Raw genomic sequence first — 12955 nt, 5'->3', positions numbered from 1 at the left:
GCATTTCCATTTGGGGTGTTTTTTTTTTTAGAGTTTCAATCTCTTGTGAAGAATTTCTTCTCCTTATTACTTTTATTCCTGAGTTCATTGAACTGTCTTTCTGAGTTTTCTCGTAATTCATTGAGTTTGTTAATGATAACTATTTTGAATTCTGTGTCATTTAGATTATAAATTTCTATCACTTCAAGATTGGTTTCTGGACACTTGTCATTTTCCTTCTGGTCTGGAATATTAATGTATTTCTTTATGCTGTTGGATGAAGTGGGCCTTTGCCAGCACATGGTAGTAGTATCTTGTCACAGATTCCATCTGCCCCTACTGGGGGTGGTGGGGAAGGAGTTGTGTTTTCTGAGCCCATCAACTCCACTGGCAGTTGTGTCTATCTGTTGGAAGCTGTGCCAACAGGGCCTGTTTGAATTTGCCTGCTGGCCACTGCTAATTCACACACAGAGTTACAGGCCCTCTGTCATGAATCCACTGTCCTGGTCAACCAGTCTAGCTGGTGCACCAAGCAGGATGAGGGTAGGGGACCCTTTTCTCTCCCACCAGTGCTCCAGTTCTACACACACTGGTGGCCCAGTTGGGCTGCTCACCTTGGTGGGGGCCCCCCCATTGTGACTGAGTTGCCTTGTTGTCGAGTGTTCTTGTGGGCTGGGAAGCGACTCTGAGTGTGAAAGTGTTCCTATGGAGGGCTGCCTTTTCCCCCATCTCCTCTCAGAGTCGTGTGGTGGCCACTGCATGAAGTCCTATGTCCTATATTGCTGACGAGGGGGAGGAGATCTGATTACCTTCTTCCACTGCTTCCCAGGGCTCCAGTACTTCCACCGTCAGACATATGGCTGCATGAATCTCTGCAATATCTATTGTGCTATGTGGATGTCCTCTATTGGTTAATGAATATCTTTTTCATTGTATCTTGGGAGGAGAGGCTATGGGAAAATCTTATTCTGCCATGATTCTGATGTCACTCCTGGTCAGCATTTTAAATGGTCTAAGTTTCTTCTTAGTGGGATGATCCAGATTCAGCAGTTAAGGTCTATGTCCTAATAAATTTATTCCATCCCTAACAACCAGATCCTCTGACCTAACAAGCTTACCATTGTGGAAGTGGAAAGCTCAAATTCCAGAAGGAAGTCACTGGAAGTGATAGTGAGAGGGCCTTGCTCTCTGTGATTTTCACTAGCTTCCCTTTCTTTCTTTTTATTTCTTTCAAAGATTCCAAAATAATTAAGAAAAACTTGTCATTGCTACAATCCTTTAAATTATAATGCCCTAATATGGTTCAAATATTACGGCTACTTCAGGACTCAGTGTTTCACCTTCTACCTGTATCTCATACCAATCAACACACATGGAAATCTTAGTATTTGGGAAGGCTTATATGCCAGGAGTAAAAGGAGTGTTATTCACTTTTGACTGGTGAATCACTATAGCTTCAAAATCCCATCCTAAAGATGTGCCTTCCAGGATCAATTCAGATACCCCTTCTTTTATTCTGAGTTTCTCCAAAAGATGAATCTAAAAATGAAGGTGCAGGTAGTTTTGGTGACAGTGGGATTCCAGAGAGCAGATATGTAGGCAGAAGGAATAACATAGGAAATTAATGAAAACCAACACAAGAATGCATTGTCAAGTTGGCTGCCATAAAAGGCAATTATGCTTCATCCACCATAATCTTCTGAAAGGGTTTATGAAATGTTTTGAAGAAACGTCCATTTGGGTTTAAACACATATAGCAAGCAATTAACCATGGAGTCCCATTCATTTTTGGGGGAATTAACTTCTCCATACTTCTGGGTTAGTCATTGACTACTATAAAGGGTTTCCTGTGCACATCCTCAGTAATGGCATTTGCAAGGTCTCAGGGCAGGAAGCAAAATTTTGTATCATGACCCTAAGGCAAGTCACTGCTAGAACTGCACAAGGCTGGTTAAGTCTTACTCAAAAGCAGCTGCCACAGCAGTGGCTGGAGTAAGCAGTGGTGTCAATAGGATTCTTAATTGGTGCATGAAAGATGTCTAATTCATTGCTACTCTCCATCATATGTCCACCTTTAGGTGCACAGATGTTCACAGCCATACCTATCTTCTTACAATGTGTTGTTGCTAATGCCTGCCTCTAAACAAACATGTTCATTTTTTATTAGATATATTCTTCCACCTCTGCTTGTTGTTCCAGGCTCTTCAGGACTTGTTGATATCTTTAGAATCATATTTAAAGCTTTGTTTCAAGTTTTAAACTTTCCTTTAAAAGTGAGAATATTGAAATGCTACCATCTTTACCTTATTTAATTCAAATTTGTATTATTATTGTTGTTGTCTTCCTTTTATAGAAGAATCTCAAAATCAGAAAAGTATAGAGTGTCAGGATGGCAAAGTGGTCTAAGGGGCCAGACTCAAGGTGCTCAAAATCAGAAAAGTGAAGTAACACATCCAAAATCAAATAAGTAGGTCCTGAGTTTCAAATTCAAGCCCTACCCATTAGTTTGTTATCTGAGAAAGTGTGGAGTTTGATCATAATTCTATTCTATTCTCTTAGTGAGAGAGCATCGATTAAAAAGTTTGAATAAAAGTCCAATTTTCCCAAGTATTTTCTTCCCTACAAGTAAAAATATCAAGGAAAGACAAGACTGTCAACATTTCAAAAACATGTCCTTACTCAAACACATGTAAATCTTCCATCAATAATGAAGATTGTATTAATCTACAAGATTGTCCATTAGTCTACAAGGGACAACTTACTATAAATTCTTCCATGTTGAAGATACATGTCAGAAGGTGGAAAGGGAAACTGTGTGAAATAACCTGCACTTAATGCAAAACATTTTTATACCTGCAACTAAAACCTAGACAATTGAGAAACTTAAGATCTTTTAGAATATTCATATCAAAGCTCATCTTTCCAATTATTTGAAGTCTAAAATAATAACTCACAACAGAGATTGGATTGTTGGTTACCATAAGGGAAGGGGGGAGGGGGGAGGGCAAAAGGGAGGATTAGCCACACATGTGTGGTGATGGACTATAATTAGTTTTTGGGTGGTGAACATGATGTAATCTACACAGAATCTGAAATATATTGTCATGTACATCTGAAAGCTATATAATGTTATAATCCAATGTTACTGCAATAAAAAATTTAAAAAAATAATAACTAATTTTCATAAGTAGAAGCAATCTCTAAATTCATCAAACTAAACTAATTCAATAATATTACCAAATATAGAATTTTTTAACAATAAAATTTTAGATTTCTATCACTAATTGGTTGTGGTTATAGAATTAACTTCTCCAGGCATTTCACTAAATATTGTGGAAGTGTCATTGAATACCTGCAGTTCTATATTGTAATCATTTGAATTGTTCTTTGTTCAATTAAAAATATTTAATTAAAAGAAAATTTAAAAACAATTGTCAACGTTTCCCACTTCCTTAAATATAATTTTAGAAACTCAGTTTAATGACTCCTTGGTAACTAGTATTCTCAGTTTTATGCCAAACATCTGGTATTCTGCCATATTTTTAAAGTACTGTCCTACTTTTCCTCTTATTTCTATACTTTGCTGTAAGAACTATATTTTCTCAGGGACATGATTTTCTCTGGGGAATTAAAATTTTTATGCATATTTTAACTTTTTACTAGAATAAATATTTATTTTTAGGACAAGATATCCAGAATTCTTTTAAATCTTTTCTTCCGTGACATACGCAACTTTGTTTTTCTTTTTAAAATGATGTTGAAGGGCTATATTTATTTTCTTGGAAATGTGTTTATGTGTTTGTAATATCAATATACACTCACAAATTGGCATCTTCTTTGAATATACACACACACACTTATGTGTGCATATATGCATATAGAGAGATATATGCACATATATATTTTGACATTTATATAATGTCTTCAAATTATGAGCTCAAGAACATACAAAAAGCATCTCAGTCACCAACTTTAATTTCAATTCCTCAGAAGCAACTGCTTTAACTAACTCTTTCAGTTATTGCTTATACCTCTGTTACATGATTCTTAGTTTCAGCTATTATTTCTTAACATGGGAAAAAAAGATTAAGTGTTTTTACATCCATTTCTCACCTCCACAAACAAGTATACCCTTCCTCTCTCTGCTCTCCCTCCAACTCTCATAAAGTAGTTGAAATATAATTGGTTAAGTCAATATTCATTGCTTATGTTATTATGACTTTGTACACATTATGCATAGCTGAACTAGGCAGTGTGCTATAATTATTTTTTGTGTGTACAACTTTTCATTTTATAGGAGGTAATTATCTCCATTTAAAAAAATTATTTAGCTTTCTACGCAGCTATCACTAATTCATCCTCAAACTCTCTGTGAGTGAATAAATCCCCTCTAGATACAATTAAGGATCAGAAATTCTTTTAATGTCACATTTTTTCCTAATTGGGAACTTCTCTCCAGAATCTCCATGTTCCTGTTCATCTCTGGATTGGTTGTTTACCAAGTCGGTGACACAATTTTCATTGAGGTTTCTTTTCACCCCTCTGTTGTATTGAATCTTCTTTTATTTTATTCTTTCTCATTTTAGTTCCTGAGAAAGTATGCATGGGAGATAACTTTCACAACTTTCACTTTTCAAAAGTCTCTATTTACTGCTGTAGTTGTTTCATAGTTTGTCAGGGTAAAGAATTTTATTTGAATATTGTGTTTCAAAAATCATTACTTAAACCATTTTTGAGAACTTTGAATCACTGCTTTATTGCTTTATTATCTTGAAACTACAAGTATGGTTACTGAAAGTCTGATGTCACCTTGATTCCTGGTCTTTCATATGTGACCATTTTTTTCTTATTTTCTCTAGAATATTTTTAGAATTCTTTCTTTGTCCTCCAATTCATGCATTTTGTCATATTTAAGTCTCTGTTATCTGTTGGTATAGGCTCTCAATGGGTCCTCACTATTTACAAACTCACATCCTTCAATTTTGGGAGTTTTCTTTAAATTATTTCTTAGACTTTTTTTTCCCCATCCCCCTTTTCTTTGTTCTAATTCTGAATCTCTTATTATTCAGTTGTTTTACCACTTGGATTCAACACCTCACACCAACAGCAGAAGAATATTGTGCCCATTTCTAGGTGTAAATACTGCTTACCTCAGCTCCACTGTTCTATAAATAATGTCCTGCATTCAGTCAAATATTTAAATAAATACAAAAAAGCTGATAAAAATAACACACTGTCAAGAAACAAAGTAATTAGGAAAACCAAATGGAAAAATGACCCAGATGTTGAAACTCTCAGACAGGGAACTTAAGACTATTAGGATTAATATGTTAAAGACTCCAGTGGAAAGCTGGAGAGCATGTTTGTTAAAATGCAGAACTTCAGAAGAGAGATGGGAACTATAAGAAAAATTAAAGAGAAATTGCTAGAAAGAAGGATGCACAGTGACAGAGATGAAGAATGTCTTCAATAAGCTTGTTAGAAGACAATTTTCCATGGATTTCTTGAGTTCCTACATGGTCTGAGCCTTATGAGAAATGGTATATATGAATAGAAAACAGTGTTGCAAATTAGAGATAGTGTATCACTCCAGAGATATTTGGAGGTCCACTTACCTGGAGATGCCCAATGATAGTAAAAATAAAGTCCTAACCATCCTCTCCTCAGAGAAATTTGTTTATATTCCAGGGTAATTAATGATCTCTCTCTTGGGAGGGGAAGACAGGGAGATGTGCCAGAAGCCCCATAAAAGCTTAACATCACCTAATTTCAAAATTATTTACCTGTGGTGCATCTCACTGTTCAGGTAAATGTCTGGATCTTATCAGATCTCACTGTGGGAACTGGGGCATGGTAAACCAACACAAGATATTTTTTCTGGCTCCTGTTTTTCCTAAAGTAAATAAATAGTGTGTTTCTCTGACACAGTGGATTTGTATTCTTTTGTCATATATGCATATACAACAGTGGCAGATTAACTGGTTAGATTGCAAGTAGGATAAAATCTGAGACACTTCACAGTTTCTGACTTAACAGGACTCATCAGTAGACTTGACACAACTGAAGAAAGAATCAATGAACTTGAAGAGAAGTCCATAAAAATAACCAAAACTTAAACATGATGGGAAAAAAATGACTGAAGAGAAAAAAGAATAGAGCATCCAAGAGCTGCAAGACAATATTTACATGCTCTAGCATGTGTAATTTAAATCCTACAAGAAGAAGAGAGAAAACAAAGCAGAAGAAATATTTTAAAGCATAATGGTGAAGAATTTTCAAAAATAATCAAAAGTATGAAACTACAGAATCCAAGATGCTCAGGGAACTCCAAGCAGGATAAGTATCAACAATTGAGATACTAGAAAGCATTGTGTGCATTGACAGGCTTTCAACATGGTAGGTTTCACTACAGAATGATCTGCTCGAGCCATTTGACTAGGGAAATTCCAATGCTCATTTTTTTATGTCTCTTTGTTTTTTACTGATTATGTATCTAGAGTATGTCTGGCTGGTAGTATTTTCAGAGACAGATATTGCAAGCAATCCCAAAGTTTTTATCACTCAGTATTAAGTCTCTTATTTTCCTGTCTGATAAACGATACTGCTCAAACTTGGTTTGTCTGGTGTCCTCAAATCCAGTCTCTGGTTCAAGTTCATTTATCTCAGAGAGCAAACTCTTGGGACTTACAGTGGAGAAAGTTCGTTCTGCTAATCATATAGAGTGAGGCTGGACATCTGGGGTTCTAACTGCTTCATATAAAGACTTTCAACCTCTATTTTCAAACGTATCTCCATTTCCTAATAATTCTGGGACGTGCAGCACGAATCAGTGTAATTCTGGGCTTCACTTACTGGTGAATTACATTTTATCTTTCTCTTGATTTCTCAATAAGCTGCCACTCAACCATTTTCTTTCTAGTTTACCAAGTTTTGTTATTAATATTTATTCTCATTTACTTTATTTCGTAGATAAGTATTTTGTAAATAGTATTGCAAACAATACTAAACAATTGTTTTTATTTTGCATCTTCAAAGCTACGAATTATTCTGACATGTGCATCATTTATTTTGATTGTATCTATTTTACCGTGTACACTTGTTATAATTATTTGATATACTAGCTTCCTCATTTAGCGTTCTACATTTTGATCAATCTTTCGCCCTTTTGAGCAATCGTTTTGGGGCAGGATGTACCCTTGCATATAAAAGATTGCCTTTCTGTCACCTTTACATATAGATGACACCTCTTTAGGCATAGAGATGTCTAGGTCTAAACACTTCCCCATGGAACTATCAAGATATATTCCAATGTCATATTTAATGTTATAGAGGAGAAGCATTAGGTCAACTTGAATTTTCTCCTATCTTTAGCAATCTGATTTTTTTTTCTTGATTGCAAGTAGAAATTGTGTCTCTTGAAATTTAAGATTTTCTTCAGAATATGGCTAGGTATTGATCTCTCTTATGTTGAATATTGTGCAAGCCCTTAAAATATGCAAATATGAGAAGCGGTCAGGCCAGAAAGGGGTTTTTTCCTAAATTACTACTATTAATTCTTTTTCTCTTTTATCCACTCTTCCCTGTTTCTGCAATTTGTAAGATTCTTACAATGGTCTTCCTAGAGTGTCCTTCACATTTCTTAAATTTGTCTAATCAACTCATCTTTTTTTTTCTTTTTCCTGTAATTTTTGGGAGAATTACTTCATTTTGTCTTTTACTTTACCACTTCAAATTTTGATAGTAGTCAAAATCTTGTTCATTGCCTCCATTATAATTATTTGCATTGGAAAAGATGTTTGCCTCTCACATTTGTCTATCTTTATGGTAGCCTATTTTTGTTTCACAGAGCCACTAATAATATTGATTTCCTTATATTTTTTGCTTATTTCCAGCAGTGACTTTATTTCTTTGAAATCCTTCGTGTAATTTATTAGATAAGTCTTCTTCATTGGGACTGCAGTATCTTTCCATATGCTTGGCCTTGTTTCTTAAATTACAGTCCATGTGTGGGAAGAGCCATGTTACGTTCTTCATGGGAGATGGAAATGAATTATCTTGAAGAGTTAGTGGATCTCTAACCTTTAAAGGAAAATTTAAACTATATTAAATCAAAGTTTCCCTATAGTTAATCTTGGCCTAGTCACAATTCAAGAAACTGTTGGAAGTAGGCAGGAGTTGTAATTATGTGTAGCCCAAGGGGTACTATAATCATAGGAGAAGTTTCTTTGTCACATACGATGTGGCAGCCAGAAATTGCCCAGGATATGGCCCACACCTTTTGCCTGATTTCACTGTCTCTTTAATGACGCCACTTCTTGTTGGCGTGGTGTCCCCTCCAACACGATGCAGTGAGATCCCTGTTTGGTGAGGCTGTTGTTGGCTTCGGCTCTTCTATGAGGTAGAGAAGGAAATAAAACACAGTCCTGGACCCAATTTTACTCTCAACCCTTGAGATTGGTTTTTTTTCTAGGAAGTCCTTTCCTTCCTGCCTTATCTCCATTATATTTTTACAGAAAAGCCTCTAAGTTTTCAGCCTGTGCACTTACCTTAGCAAGTGTCACTATTGACAGAAGCCTTTTCCTGTAGCTTTTAGTCTAAATTATTATTTCCCTAGAGTGCTGTGGAAGGACAATTTAGACATGCGAACTTAAGTTAACCTTGATGCCCATTTCCAAAGGAAGCCTAAAATAAATTGTTTACCTGGCAAGTGTTCAGTCTATCTAAAGTGGGTTCAAGTAGTCAGCAGATAAGTTTAAAGGAAAAGGGATATATATCACAATTTTAAACTGGTTGAGCTTATTGTCCCAATTTTAAGGAAGTAGTTCTGTCTGTCCTGGTGAATAAGAAAGACTAAAAATGCAAAATTTGTGTGGTTCTGAATCAGGGATGCATCTCTGTTGAGCCCACATAGTTTGGGTCACTGCAGGTTTCTATCCACAGAGCCGAAAGTCAGTGAAAAGGCTATGAAAATCTCAGAGAGGCTTAACCAGTTTTTAGAAGAGTTCTCTATAAAGAGATAGAGGGAACATTAGTGATTAACAATGGGATCATTAAAATGACCCAAAACGTGTAAATCATTTAAGCCATTAGCAGACATAAACTTTTAATAGTCATTCCAGAAGCTATTTTCTAAAATATTGAAGAAATTATTGCAGTATTGAAATTGGTAGATTATGTTTTCAATTCAGAAAGGATTATATTGAGAAGTTGCTTGAAATCAACATTTGGCAAGAAATGTGGCTCATTAATCGTAACAGGTTCCAAATGGTTTTAACGGCAAAATATTTGAGATGTTTAATCAGGTGACTTATTTGAAGAAGAATTAAGTTCCCAACTGCAGGTCGAGTACTGAGCTCTGTCACAGTTGAGTTAGTGCTTGTGGTGCTATAAATCTGAGAGGGTTAGACTTTGCCATCACCTGGAACCTGCTTCGGAAAACTTCCTTACCAAAGTCATACCATGGAAAATAATGACCCAAATTCTCCACTATTAACATTTCTAGTAGCCAAGCTCAGAGAGTCTTTTGAAATTTGTAATATGTTTTAAATTTCGATATAATAATATGATTCATTTATTTTGGCCATGCCAAGCTCAAGAAAGTTTTAGTTTTTGCCTTTGCATTTTAACAGTAATTAACCATTCATGAAATTCTACTCATGTTTACACTAAATAATCAATATCTGCTTAAGTAAGATATGCATTCTATTCTCTAGTCAACTGATTTTATTCAATACTTCAGAGAAGGTTTAAAATATCAAGGGAAAATGCTATTTTAAATGTTAAAACATATTTGTAATGAAAAGATACATTCTAACAAAAAGCTTGAATTGAAAACTATGTTTGTTACACGTATACATAAGATTTATACATTTCCTCTGGATGAATGTTGTTTTAAGTCCAACAAGGGCCTTTCAACCAATGATTTACACCCTCATAGGTATTGAACTGAACTTCTTTTCGACTAGGTCTTAGACACAGGGAGAGTGACTTGGCTATCAGCAGATGGTAGAATGTGAAAGAAGCAATAAATGTCCTGGCATCAACACATCTTGTGTTATCTTGACTGGCCGATGCTACGGCTGCCATAACAAGGTAACACAAACTGGTTGGCTTAAACAACAGAAATTTATTGTCGCACGGTTCAGGATACCAGAAATCTGAAATCAAGGTGTTAGCATCGTTGGTTCCATCTGAAGGCCAAGAGAGAATCTGTTCCACCCCTCTCTCCCAGCTTCTGGTGGTTTTCTGGCAATGCTACCCATTCCTTGGTTTGTAGAAACATGACCTCGAACTCTGTATTCATCTTCACATAGTGTTCTCCCTGTTTGTGTGTCTCCAAATTTTCCCTTTTTATAAGGACTCCAGTTCTATCGGATTAGGGGCCTGTCCTCCTACGGTATAACTCCATCTTAACTAATTATATCTGCAACAAGCCTATTTCCAAATCAGGTCCCATTCTAAGAGACGAGAGGTTAGGACTTCAACATATAGATTTTGGGGAACACAAGCCAACATTTAACAACAAATAACACACTCCACTCTAACCCTGTCAACTTGGGCAGGTTACTTCATTCTAAGTCTCAGTTTCCTTATTGGTAAATATAGTAACACTAATAACACCCATCTCATTGGAGTTTTTAAGAATTTAACTAGGCCATACACATATATGACATAGAAATACATTTCAGTTATTTTTAATGGTAGTAGTGTAGTATATCTTGTCTATAATTTGGTTTCTACATGGTTTCAAGTTTCATTTCATCTTAATTTTTATCTACACAGGAAAATGCATGAAAACATTAAAAAAAGGAAATACTTCTATCCAAGCATATTTCAAAAGAAACAAGAAGCAACTGTAACCATCCAGTTGCCTTTTTTAAAAGCATCCTGGATATGCTCACACATCTTTATGTAGTGATCTTGGTGAATCGGTGGTAAAATTTCATCTATGGTATACATTGAAAGCTCATAGTTGCTTGAAAGTAACACAGTAGCAAGACTGATATTTACCATTTTTCCATTTCATGTTTAACAGAAGGAAATGTTGTACATAGTAAAGTTCGAAAAATGAGGTCAAATCCGGGTTTGAGTTTACCGGGTCAAACAGGTATGTACTTTCTGTATTTTTAAACGTGTTAAATATTTTGTGAGATTTCCTGAAAGTACTATACCTCACAAGAGTTAACTTACTGAACAGAAGCAGTTATCCTACTATGTCATGAGAAGCCTCATTAGTGGTTCTTTGATAATTAGCTATAACTGCATCAAAAATTATTAGCTATAATGAAACAAAGGATCTCTGGAAAGTGAACCCTCATGAATACTTATTGTGAGTAAATTGAATTGAAAATGCCTTGATTAAGCAATATACACCTAATTTCACATAAAAATGCTGACTTCTCCCTGAAGAACAACTACAGACTCCATTAAAATGGGAACATTTCATATGAATATCAATTAATCAAAAAATGTAGCTATATGATCTCCCTGACTAGATTAAAAACCATATACGATCTCACACATACTGTATTCAAGAGTCAGGTGAATTAATATTGATGTCATGTGTCAAAAACAATGATCAAATTGTCAAATCTCAGTGGAACAGTTTCATCAAATAAAATATGACCTTTTTGGAGAATTCTCTTGTTACAGTCTTAGAAATGTTTTTTTCATATTATAATTGGATACATACATCCTAAGTCACTGGGGAAATTGTTAAGATTGATAGTATTTTTAAAGGGAGCTTGGTTAAGAAGAATAGAAAGGAAAGAGAGCAAAAGAAAAGAAACGTGGTATAAAGTGATAGTAACTAAAGCACATGCTTCCCTGTGTTCGTGTCAATAGACGGGAGAAATGCCATCCTAATAAGCATTCTAAGCACACTTTCGCATATGTATTTCAACAATTGCATCCTTTTGAGGATGAACCTTCAGGGAAGTTTTCACATAAATTCAGGCCTAATTTTCATTATGCATTCACAGGATACACTGCATGGTGATGAGATACATACTAGCAAACAGTGAGAAGGATTTGTGTAATATAAGTATTCGATGGATCTTCCCTCCCTAGGTCCCTAAGCCAAGAGCCTCATTAATAGTGGCTATGGTCCCTTGCCTCACCTTGGATAACATGCTAGTTCCTCGGCTACTTATAGCTAGTGGATTCTTCTCTGCTTCTACCTGCAAGGTAAGCTGAAGACCAAGCTTGACTCTCCAAGATGAAGCCATACTCAGTTTAAAGTCTGCTTACTTGAATCTGTGCCTAATCTATGGTCAGCACTATACAAATCATTCAGTAAATTTGAGCTGACTCAAAACCAATCTGAACTTAGTTGTGCTGTGAGTTAAGGATGGAGAACAAAAAGACAAGAGAAGGAAATGCTATATTATTTGATTGGTCTTGATATCTTCGTATCCAATACCATACATGCCAGATAATTCTCCTAGGTTGTTTTCTGTTTTGATATGTCCACGGGATAAGCCTCAAAGAAAACATTTCTATCTATGCTTCACTGAACAATTGACAACCATTAGAGTTTAGCTGCTATAATTTATAGATGCTATTCAGGAGATACATATTGACACATATTGTATTTTTTCATATTCGACTCCTTAAATAGATTATAACTACCTACAAGCAGAAATCTCGTCTTGCACATATTTGTAATTCCACACCATAATTTTTGGAGTGTAGTATGTGGTTTACAAATTTTGTGAATTTAAGTCATTCCCCAGAATAACCACAAACTAATCACAGTCATAGTATTAGTTGATGCCCTTCTGTGAACTAACTGCAGGGGGGTCCAATCTGTTTTAGGCAAGATTATTAAACGGAGTTAATATAATGAAGATTAAACCTGTTCACTATCTCTCGATATTCTACCCTACGAGCAGATTTGAAACCATTCTATTCTAAAATATTTGTCTTCAAAGAAGCCGAAATTAACCTAAATGGAAACTGTGACATGCTAACCTGC

General features: G+C 35.4%; 1 long non-coding RNA gene across 1 annotated transcript in view; it reads left to right on the top strand.

The window, feature by feature from the left end:
- The window catches only part of LOC124226138 (uncharacterized), a 78755-nt gene extending 66611 nt beyond the window's left edge, over positions 1–12144 (top strand). Inside the window, exons 2-3 of the long non-coding RNA XR_006885205.1 lie at positions 11015–11086; positions 12049–12144. This is a non-coding gene — a long non-coding RNA (uncharacterized LOC124226138). The remainder of the gene's footprint in view (positions 1–11014; positions 11087–12048) is intronic.
- Positions 12145–12955: the final 811 nt, after the last annotated feature.

This window comes from Equus quagga, chromosome 15, assembly GCF_021613505.1.
Source record: "Equus quagga isolate Etosha38 chromosome 15, UCLA_HA_Equagga_1.0, whole genome shotgun sequence".
In the NCBI taxonomy this organism is placed as follows: domain Eukaryota; kingdom Metazoa; phylum Chordata; class Mammalia; order Perissodactyla; family Equidae; genus Equus; species Equus quagga.
This window is presented reverse-complemented; position numbering and strand designations above follow the sequence as displayed.